Here is a 10,157-nt window from a genome sequence, read left to right as displayed (position 1 = left end):
GGCCCCGCTCTTCTCGCCTTTTTTCCCCTTCCTGAGGGGGGGGCGAGCCGAGCCGAGCCGGGGGCGGGGCGGCGCGGGGAGGAGGAGGAGGCCGAGGACTAGGGGAAGGAGGAGGAGAGAGGCGAGCTGCTCCCCCGCCCGGCTGCCGGCGCTCCCCAATCTCTCGCTCTCTGAAACTGGATCCCGAATCGGGAGCCAGAGACTGCATTACGGATTACATCAGGCTTTATAGAGCTTCCAGATCACACATTAGAGGGGGAGCGCGAGCGGGGGGCGGGGTGTGGGGGAGGGGAGCGGGATAACGGGGAGGGGGGCGGGTGAAATCCCTGCGCGCACACCTAGGAGAGCCGGCGCCTGCCCCGTGCAGTAGGAAAACCAAGAGTTGGGTCTCTTGATTTTGGCCTTCAGGCAGCAGGGGAGTGGCAGCCGTCTGGGCGGATAGGTGACGATGATGGATGAGAGACCCGCGAAGACGGATGCAGAGGAGGAAGTTAGGGGCTATGCACATAGGTGCGTGCATAGGTGGATGGGCACTGGAGGGGTGGGTGAAGTACGTGAGTGGAGATGGAGGTGGCGGGCAGGAGGATGGGTGGATGGGCAATGGACCGGACCGGTGACTGGAGATTCGGGTGGGATCACAGGGGAGAGGAAGGGGGTAAATGATGGGAGCATGGGGAGAAGGGGGGTGAGGATGGACAGAAATTGGGGTAAATGGACGGGCGGAACATGGTGGGGGGCTGCAGGGATGGGTGGGCTGTGCAGATGGAAGCATGATGCACGCATAGGTGGATGGGTGGGTGAGTGGGATGGATGAGTGATGGGAAGGAAATAGGGACTGGGGACCCATCCAAGGGGGCACTAAACTGCTCGGGTTGGACTGGTCCAATCTTTCTTGGAGGGGGAGGGACCGCCTGTTCTGAGATACGGAGGGAAGGGGGCAGGGGACAAAGTTGAAAGGAGGTGGATTTGCAAGCAAGGTCTCAACTGTCGTTGACCCTTTGTATCTGTCCTCAGGCATTTGGCTCCTGTTTGGTGACAGGGGACATTCCAGTCCCACATTTAGATTTTGTTTCCAGGGATGATGGAGATAGGCCCTTTCAGCTTCTCTGTCTTCCATCACAGGGCCTCCCTTCCCCTCTGCTGCTTCTGAGACCTTGGGAAGATGTGAAAGGAACGCCCCTCTGGAATGATAGCCCAAGTCCTGGAGAAACGATCTCAGCCCGAATGTTTCAGCCTCAACCCCTTATTCCTGTCTCACAATTTGTGGCTCACTCGGAATGCAAGACTCATTTCACTGGAGTCCAGTATTTTGCACAAAAAAACATCTAGCAGGCCACAGGTACCACTGCTGCTCAAACCCAACATCTGGCCCGATTGTTTGCATCCCTCTGCTTGTCTCAGGATACCAGACCGCTGCCAGCATCAGTGTGATTCACAGCGCTGTCACTACACAACCTGAGAGTCAGCACTCATCCCACACTGTTCTCCCACCCCCCACTATAACCTCCAGCCAGCACCTCATGCACCAGCCTCACCTCACCTGGAGAGGAGGGCCGCCCGTATCAGCCGGGCCCAAACACGCGATCCATCTTTCCTGGAAGCGTTCTATCCACACCATCGCCCCTGCAAGGCCAGTCTGTGCCCTGAACCCAAGGACCAGTTCTGCAGGACTGGTCAGAAGGCCACAGGTAGCCAGGGAAGGCCAAGGAGGTCCCCTTTCCCAGGACAACTCCTTGAACAGCACCATAACGCCCTCCACTTCCAAAAAAGGGCCTTCCCCACACATGTGACTAACACAAAGGAGGTTGTGTCCTGGGATGCTTCTGAGAACCCACTGCTGCACACCTCCCCCCTTGCTTTGGTCTCCTCCTTGCAGTAGCAGTCTGTAGCCACCAGGGGGCCTCTGATATCAGGTGAAGAGGCCGCTGAGGAGCTAGCTTTCAGCTTTCAGCTTTTTACCCCTTCCCCTTCCGGCAGCGATGGAGGAGGGTAGCAGTCATCCTTGGATCCCCTTTTGGGAGCTAGCTGGGGGTTCTTGGGGCCCCCTCAGATCGGACTATCCAGGGCAAAATGGTCTCGTTTTCCAGACTGGGGCTTCTGGTGGGGAGGGCATGCTGTTCCTCTCCCTGCGCGGGATTCCCGTTTTCTCCATCATCACCACTGCTGACTTGCTCTCTTCAGGAACTTGGCCCTCAACTCAGTTTCTAACAGAGCTCAGATGGGTCCTCCTCCTCCCAGAGACAGCGCACCCAGAGCCTGGTTGCTCCTTACACCCCTCTGCAAGGAAGAAAAGGAGTCAGAGTGGGTCCTGAGAACTGGGGACAGGAAGTGTGCCCTGAAGCAGGGCCACACTGGCCCTACCAAGACAGTGTTCCACACCTAAATTAGCTTCGTTCTAGGGACCTGGAGAAACCTGGGTGCTGAGAACTGATGGTCTCCTGCTGAGCCAGCTCCAGACAGCTGGACGTCAAACCCTGGAACTCCCTCAGGGATCCCAGAGGGTATGCAACTTTGGTACCTCCTTTTTAAAAATTTTTTTTATGTTTTCTGGTACCTTCTAACTACTATCTGTGGCCAGAAACAAAACCCTAACCAAGCTGTAACCCCTGCCTGCCATTGAATTCATTGACTACAGACCCTACTCATAGGTTGAGTCCTGATCCTAGTTGCATACTGGGCCTTGATCCTGGACACAGGCTGGACCCTGATCTTAGTCACAAGTTGAATCTTAATCCTGGTAATATACTGAGCATTGATCCAGGTGCACACCGAGACATAATCCCGGTACGTTTCTGAACCCTAGTCCTACTCATACCCTGAGCCATGAGCCTGGTTCTACACTGACCCCTGATATGGACAGGTTTCTATACCCAGACCTTCGGTTCCAAGGCCGAATGTTGGCATCCCTGAGGTATGGGAATCAGTGAGGAGTGGGGAGAGGAAGAGTTCTCAGACTGGGGCAGCAGGAAGCATCCCTCAGAGTCCTATTTCTAGCCATCTCACCCAGGGTTGTCCTATCCTCAAAAAAAGCGAGGGATTTATTTGAGCTCATGAGGGGAATAGGGCTAGAAGCAAGCTCTTGACTCCTAGTCTCATGGTCTCCCCTTGTCCTCAGGGTGCCCTAAAGCTGGTGAAGGCCCTTGCCATCAGCCATCCATTCTAGGGCTGAGGCAAGGAGCTAGGTAGGAGAGCAGCAGAAAATTCCTTCCTGAGCACACTGCAGGCCCCCCAGCTGCTCAGTGGCCTTTGCAAGTCTGAGGCAGGAGAATGTGGGGAAGTATTGTCAGAGGAGCAGAGGCAGAGGGCCAGGGTACCCTAGCTGTCACACAACAAAGTTCTGAGGGGCAGGGCCCAATTGGCCTCCTCCCTCAGGAGGTCTCCCTACTCTTTGCCATGTCTCAGCATACTGCAGCCCAGCCAGCAGCACACCCATACTTCACCACTCTCTCCAGTTCCCCCGCCTGGAGTCCCCTGTGTCTGCCTGAGCCCAGAGGAGGGTGGTGGCTGGTTGCCCATGAGGGGCTCTGCATGCATATCAGCCACGGTTTGGGGTGCCCAGACAAACTCTAGGTAGTTCCTGGGAAGTCGCAGCCAGTCCTGTTTCTGTGGAGCACCTCCTTGCAGGATCCTTTCCTGACCCTCACTTGTGCCTGTCCAGGTTAGGTGTGGACATGTGGGGGTCTCGGATGTGATGTGCTTTCCGATCATCACAGCTCAGGGCCAGTTGGGGTGACAGCAGGACGGAGCAGTTCCGAGGAGATGGGCTGCCTCACCACTCAGCCAGGGCTCCCAGGAGGACAGAGAGGATGATGTGGAGGCCCTGTTTCCCTGCTCCCTTCGGCCTTTTTCCGGTACCGCTTTGCCTTTCTCCCAGGCCACCCACCCTGGCCCTTGTGGTAGTACAGAGAAGGCCTGGCTCTTGGGCCCAGCATCCAAGTCCAGTATCAACCTCTAGATGGCGCTGTCCATGGGCCTGCCCACTGTGGTGGCAATGTTCTGTGCCGCTCCATCTAACACAGCCATCATTATCCATGGCGGCTATGTATTTGAAATGTGGCTCACAGCCTGAGGACCTGAATTTTTAATTTCTCTGATATTTATTTAATGTCAATTTAAAGCCACACGTGGCTACTGCCTGCTATATTAGAGGGCGCCACTCTGAAGCCGGGTAGCCTCTCAAGTCTCCTTTCCATGAAGGCCTCCAGGACACAGGGTGTCTGATGCTTGCTCTTAACTTGTCTCTAGCAAGTACACACGTGTGACTAGACCGGGCTGTGAGCAGGTGAGCCAGCAGCACTCTCTCCCTCCCATCAGGGGTACCAGGTGACAGTGGGGACACTCAAGGTGGAATGAGGTCATCCCTGCTACCAGATGGCTGGGTGTATCCTGGTTCTTGTGTTTTCTAGCTCTGTGATCTCAGGCAGGTTACCCCCTGTCTGCTTTACCTGCTTCTTCTACAAATGGTACTTCCTGATGTGGTCTTGGTTAGGGCCAAGCAAGCAGATGGACAGGCCTGGTCCAGGTGCTGAACACCAGGTAACTAAATTTCCCGCTCCTGGGCCACTTTCTTGGCTGGGTAGTCCCTGCCTCACTGCTACCTTCCTGCCTGTACCACAGGATGGGACCTCTGCCACACAGCAGGTCCTGGCTGAGGAAGGGAGGAGGGAGGAGGGGAGGAGTGTTTTCTTGGTGGTTGTCTGAAGGACTTAGGGCTAAGAGGTTTGTGTCAGTTCTCTCACCCAGTCTCTGTGGCCACCAGCAAGGTCTCTGAGACCTACTTCCCTCTACAGGCCAAAAAAGTCCCGCCCCAAACAAGGAGCCCCCAGGGCTCAGACTCTGGGGATCCTGGCAGCAATGCTAACTCAGTCCATACCCTTCTAGCCAGAATCTCCAGCCTCCAATGCTTATGTAACTGGAGTGGCCCTGCCCATTCCGCGGGCACCCCCCTTGCTCACCCTGCCCATTCTGGGAGGCAGGGGGTGAGGGGTGTTTCAGGCTATTTTCAGCCACTGGTTCTCACAGCTCTCCATGTGAGAACTAGGTGCAATCTATGGGTTTTCCTGACACCCCTCAGGGCCAGCAGAAGAAATGCAGGTCAGAGAGAGGCAGGTTGCACCAGCTGGGCTGCAGGTGTCTGAGTTCCTGAGGATGGAGGCCTCTGCCAATGATGAATCCTGGATGCACATTCCTGCCAGCCCAACTCACCTTGTTTCTGTCTCCTCTGCCCTGTCCTGGTAGGGGCAGGGAGGGCTCCATTCCGCAGGTAGACCTGCAGCTCAGAAAGGGGCTATGACTTGCTTAAGGTCACACAGCCAGGGTCCAGGATTGACACCGGAGCTTGCTGACTGAATCACAGACTTGTCCATTAAGGAGGTCTTCAACATCAACAGGAAAGAAAGAGGAAAGAAGACTGTTCCCTGGAGATACCGGGGCCAGAACCTGCAAGAGACACATCAGAACATTGTTTCCAGCCCTTGTTGCATCCTGAGATCCCAAGGAGAGTTCTGATCCTTTGACACCATCTGAGCCCCAGGCCCGGGCACATACTGATCCTAATCAGGTTCTGAGTCCTGATTCCTGATCACTACTAAATTCTGATTCTGTCTACATACTGGTCCCTGATCACAGACTGACCCCTGCTTTCTGACCATCCCTGATCTGGATGTATGGTCATCCTGGATCACTGACTGAGCCCTGAATGTGGCACACACTGATCCCTGACCCATAATCACAAACTGAATCTGACCTCCATCACACCCTAGTCACACCCCGAGGATGCACATTTACCAGTACATATCAAGCCTGCCTTTGGGGCCTAGCACCCTTCCCGCACCAGCCAGTCCTCCCTCTCCTCCCAGAGGCCCATTTCCTAAAGCAGAGATGGGTGGGCTTCAGGGCTTGTGCAAAAAGGTGCCCCAGCCTCCCTTCTGAGCCCCACATCTGGGTCTAGTGAGCCCCCAGAAATGCAGAATGCCAAGCCAGCTCTCAGTAGAGGGAGATTAAGCATTTAATAAACAGCGCAGTGAAAATCAATACAGGCAATCAGAAAGATCTGGGAGCCAGCAGAAGGGGACTGAAAGTGGGCCGGCCAGCTCTGTGTGTCACCAACTCACCCTCAGTGGGCTCTGGGCTGTGAATCATGAGTCAGCTCCGCTCAGGGACAGGCCGTGTTCTCTCCCCACCCCCACCTCCATGCTCAGGTCCCCACTAACACTGCTACGCCCCACCCTTAGACCCTGGTCATTCTCAGAAGACCCTCAATGTACCTGGGTGTCCATGTAGCCTCCCACACTCTGGACCTGATATCTGAGTGCCACAGCCTCCCCAGGAGACATCAATGTCTTCAGCTGTCATTGGTAGGTGGGGAGGAGCTGGTTCTAGCAGGCCAGGACAGTCCATCCTGGGTGGTGGGTGGACAAATAGGAAGAGGGCACAAACAGGCACCACAGCAAGGCTTCTCAGAGGAAAGCCTCTGATCCCAGGTGGGGAGTGCCATCCTGGGGGTGAATCCCAGAGGGTGTTATGGCCCTGAAGCCTGAGAGCCATCTGGCGGAGGATGGGGGCAGTCCAGGTGTGACAATTGAGACTCCCTTACCCTGAGCCTCAGAGGCAGTCACTCCCTGACCTGGCGACCACCTCTTTCTGTCAGCACTGCCCCAGTAAGGCCTCAGTTGAGGCAGCCCTGTGTCTTCACCAGGCTGCCCAGTGTGCTGCCCACACTGCCACAGCCTGCACTGCTACGTGCCCAGCATTCTCAATGGGGCTGTCGTCTTTACTATAGATGAGAAAAAAGGCTCCGATGGGGAAGAGGTTGCCCAGGGGCACCCAGATTTATGTACTGGAGCTGGACTTTGAATACAGTACCCCCACATACTCTCCCACCCTGGCTCATGGGCACTGGGGTGGCCATTCCCCAGAACCAGCCTTCCTATTCCCCACCCATAGGGAATGTAGAGCCCAGGAGACCTGGGGCAGAGAGGACCCTGTCAAGGAGGACACAGGTGATCTCCCTGCAGATACATAGCCCTAGGTGGAGAAACCAGATTGGAGCCCGGTCCTACGACTCCTATGTCCACCCACAAGGGTGTTTCTGTATCTTTCCTTGTGTGTGGCCGGAGGGACTTATGCTCAAAGACCAAGATGTACAGAGGGGAGAGGTCTCAGAAGGAGTTGGCCCCCACATACTGTGGGGGCACTTGTTCTTCCTGTCCTTTCTTCCCCCTGCCTTTGTGCTACATTCTGTTCCAGGTGGTTGCATGGTGATGACATCACATTTTCCCACAGCTATGTCCAGAACTAGAGGGGAGAAAAGGAGGCACATCTCTAGCTTCTCAGGGATGGAGGGGAGGGGGGTATATAAGCGGGAAGGACCCAGCAGGAGGCAGGTGCCAGAGGTAAAGAGCTGGACCTTGTCACTCAAAAATTTACATGTTGAGGTCCTAAGCTCCCAGATCTGAGGGAGCATGGGTGGAGATGACCTGTGTTACCATAGCTCCTACCTGGTAACCTCTTTTGGAAATAGGGTACAGTTGAGATGAGGTCACATTGGAGTAGGGTGGACCCCGAGTACAATATGAATGGTGTTTTCTTGAAAAGAACACTGTGTGAAGGAGACACTAGGAGAGGGGCGCTCAGTGATGGAGCAGGGACTGGAATTGGTATCATAGCCAAGGAATGCAGCAGACTGCCAGCAACACCAGAGGCAGGAACGAAACACTGAGCTGACTCTTCCCTGGGTCCTCTGGAAGGACCAGCCCCACCAGCACCATGACTTTGGCCTTCCCACTTTCGGAACTATGAAGCAGTGGATTTCTGTAGTTAAAGCATCCCATGTGTGGTACCCTCTTATGACAGCCTACCCCCAAAACCACAAAGGGCACAAGGTCTGCCTGTACCCAGAGTCTTCATTCCAAGATGGGGACACCAAGGACACCAGTTATGGGAAAGAGAACCATGCTGTTCCTCCTGGTTGACCAATCACGGTTGATTCTCAAGGCAGCCAAGTGCAGGGGCCACCCACATGCCAGGAGACCCAGAGTCTTGAAGCCCCACCCAGTATGGGGTGATGCAGTGATGCCTCCCATGTGCTGGCACTATCTGGTAGACTCAGCTTTGGGACAAGGTGACCCATAGCATGTGTTACCATAGCTCCTACTCAGTGACTAGAATACTCACTTCAGAACCTTAGACTACCGTCTAAACTTTTTATTTCACTAAAATTAAAGTTAACCAATAAATAAAATAATTAATTAATAGATAAATAAATAATAATAAATAAATAATAAAATTAATTTTATTTTCTTTAAAATTGAAAAATGCTCCACAGAGAATGAAGAGACATCTCAGAGACTTGGTCAAAGACATATCTGATAAAGAACTAGAGCTGAAGCATCCAACTTCGAACTCAACAATACGAAAACCAAGAACTGGATTTACAAGCAGGCAGGAGACCTGAATAGGCAACATGCCAAAGAAGATATACACTTAGAAGACAAGTACAGTAAAAGATGTCACCATCAGATGTCATCAGGGAAATGCAAAATAAAGCAACAATGAGATAGAGCCACACACCTCTTCCGGTAGCCAGCATTTAGAACTCAGACACGCTGAGGCCAACAAGGACACAGTGGCAGCAGAAGTGCAGGCCCATCACTGAAAGAAATGCCGCATGGGACACTGGAAGACAATTTGGCTGTTTCTTACAAACTGAACATTCTCTTAGCATCCAGCAATAGAGCTCATTAGTATTTACCCAAAGGAGCTGAAATCTCCTTGCCAAACAAAAATGCGCACATGGATGTATACAGCAGCTTTATTCATAATTACTAAAACTCAGAAGCAACCACAATATATCCTTCAGTAAATGAATGGACAAATAGACTGTGGTACGTCCTTATGGTGGAGTAGTATTTAGTGCTAAAAAGAAATGAGCTATCAAGCCATGAAAAGACACAGGCCCCTTCAGTGCCTATGGTTACGTGAGAAGCGCCAGGCTGGAAAGGTTATAAGCTGTGTGATCCCAGCTCTGACATTCTGGAAAAGACAAAACTATGGAGACAATAAAAAGACCAGTAGTGGCCAGAAGTTGGGTCAGGGAGGATCCTTAGGACAGAGAAACTGCTCTATCTGATACTGTGAAGTGGTTACTATATATTTGCTCAAACTCTTAAAATATACAGCACTGAGTGTGAACTCTGTTGCAAACTGTGGTCTTTAACTGAGGTTAATAATTATGGGTTATCGGCTCATCTATGGTAACAAATGAGCTGCACAGACACAAAGTGTGAATAATGGGAAAACTGTGGGAGGGGGGATTGAGAGTATGTTGGACTCTACTTTCTGATACATTTTTCTATAGACCAAAAACAACTCTATCAAAGTCTATTAAAGAAATAAGTACCGTTCTGGGCTTACCACGTTGTGAACAAATGCAGGCCACGTGGAGAGGCTGTGGGCAGAGACCCAGTCACTTGCTGAGTCCTCCCACCAGCCACATGACTGAGGAGTGCTCTAGTTATGTGGGCCACCTCTCAACCACTGTCTCCCAGTTGAGGCTCAGAGACAAGCTGTCTTGTGTCAGGACATCAGGGAGGGTGGAGGCACATGAGGAAGCCAGAAAAGAGGTGGCATCACATTCGTCACCCTATCTTTCCCGGACATGGGCCTCCTTCATTTTCCAGCAACCCCTGCACTTAGGTGTGGCTATATGCCTGTGCTGATAGGCAGAATAAGGGCCTTGGAGCCAGGCCCTCTGATGCCCTGGACCCGTTACCCTCCCCTGATGTCTAGGGACTGGAGGCCACAGATGGAGAAGCTTGCATCCAGGTCACCGTGTGACAGACATCATCCTGCCACCCCGGAGCTCAGGCCCTGAACAGCAGCAGGAATCATGTATGGAGTATGTGCCATTACCTTCTGTGGCTCATTTGTCCCAGTATCAGCCAAAGGAGAGAGTACAGGAGCTGGGGAGGGGAAAGGCTGGGGAAGGGAGAGGCTGGGGGAACCAGTGGAGGCAGGCAGAGAGAGGAATGTGCGTGTGTGAGCACACGTTTGTGATGTGTGTGTGCATGAACATGCATGTGTGCACGGATGTAACTGCAGAGCAGCCTGCAGCTAGGGGACCTAGGCCTTCTGGCCCCTGCCAACACCCCAAGCCT

Source organism: Chinchilla lanigera, unplaced genomic scaffold (genome assembly GCF_000276665.1).
Source record: "Chinchilla lanigera isolate Chin_1 unplaced genomic scaffold, ChiLan1.0 scaffold00053, whole genome shotgun sequence".
Classification (NCBI taxonomy): Eukaryota; Metazoa; Chordata; class Mammalia; order Rodentia; family Chinchillidae; genus Chinchilla; species Chinchilla lanigera.
Note: the sequence above shows the minus strand (reverse complement) of the source record.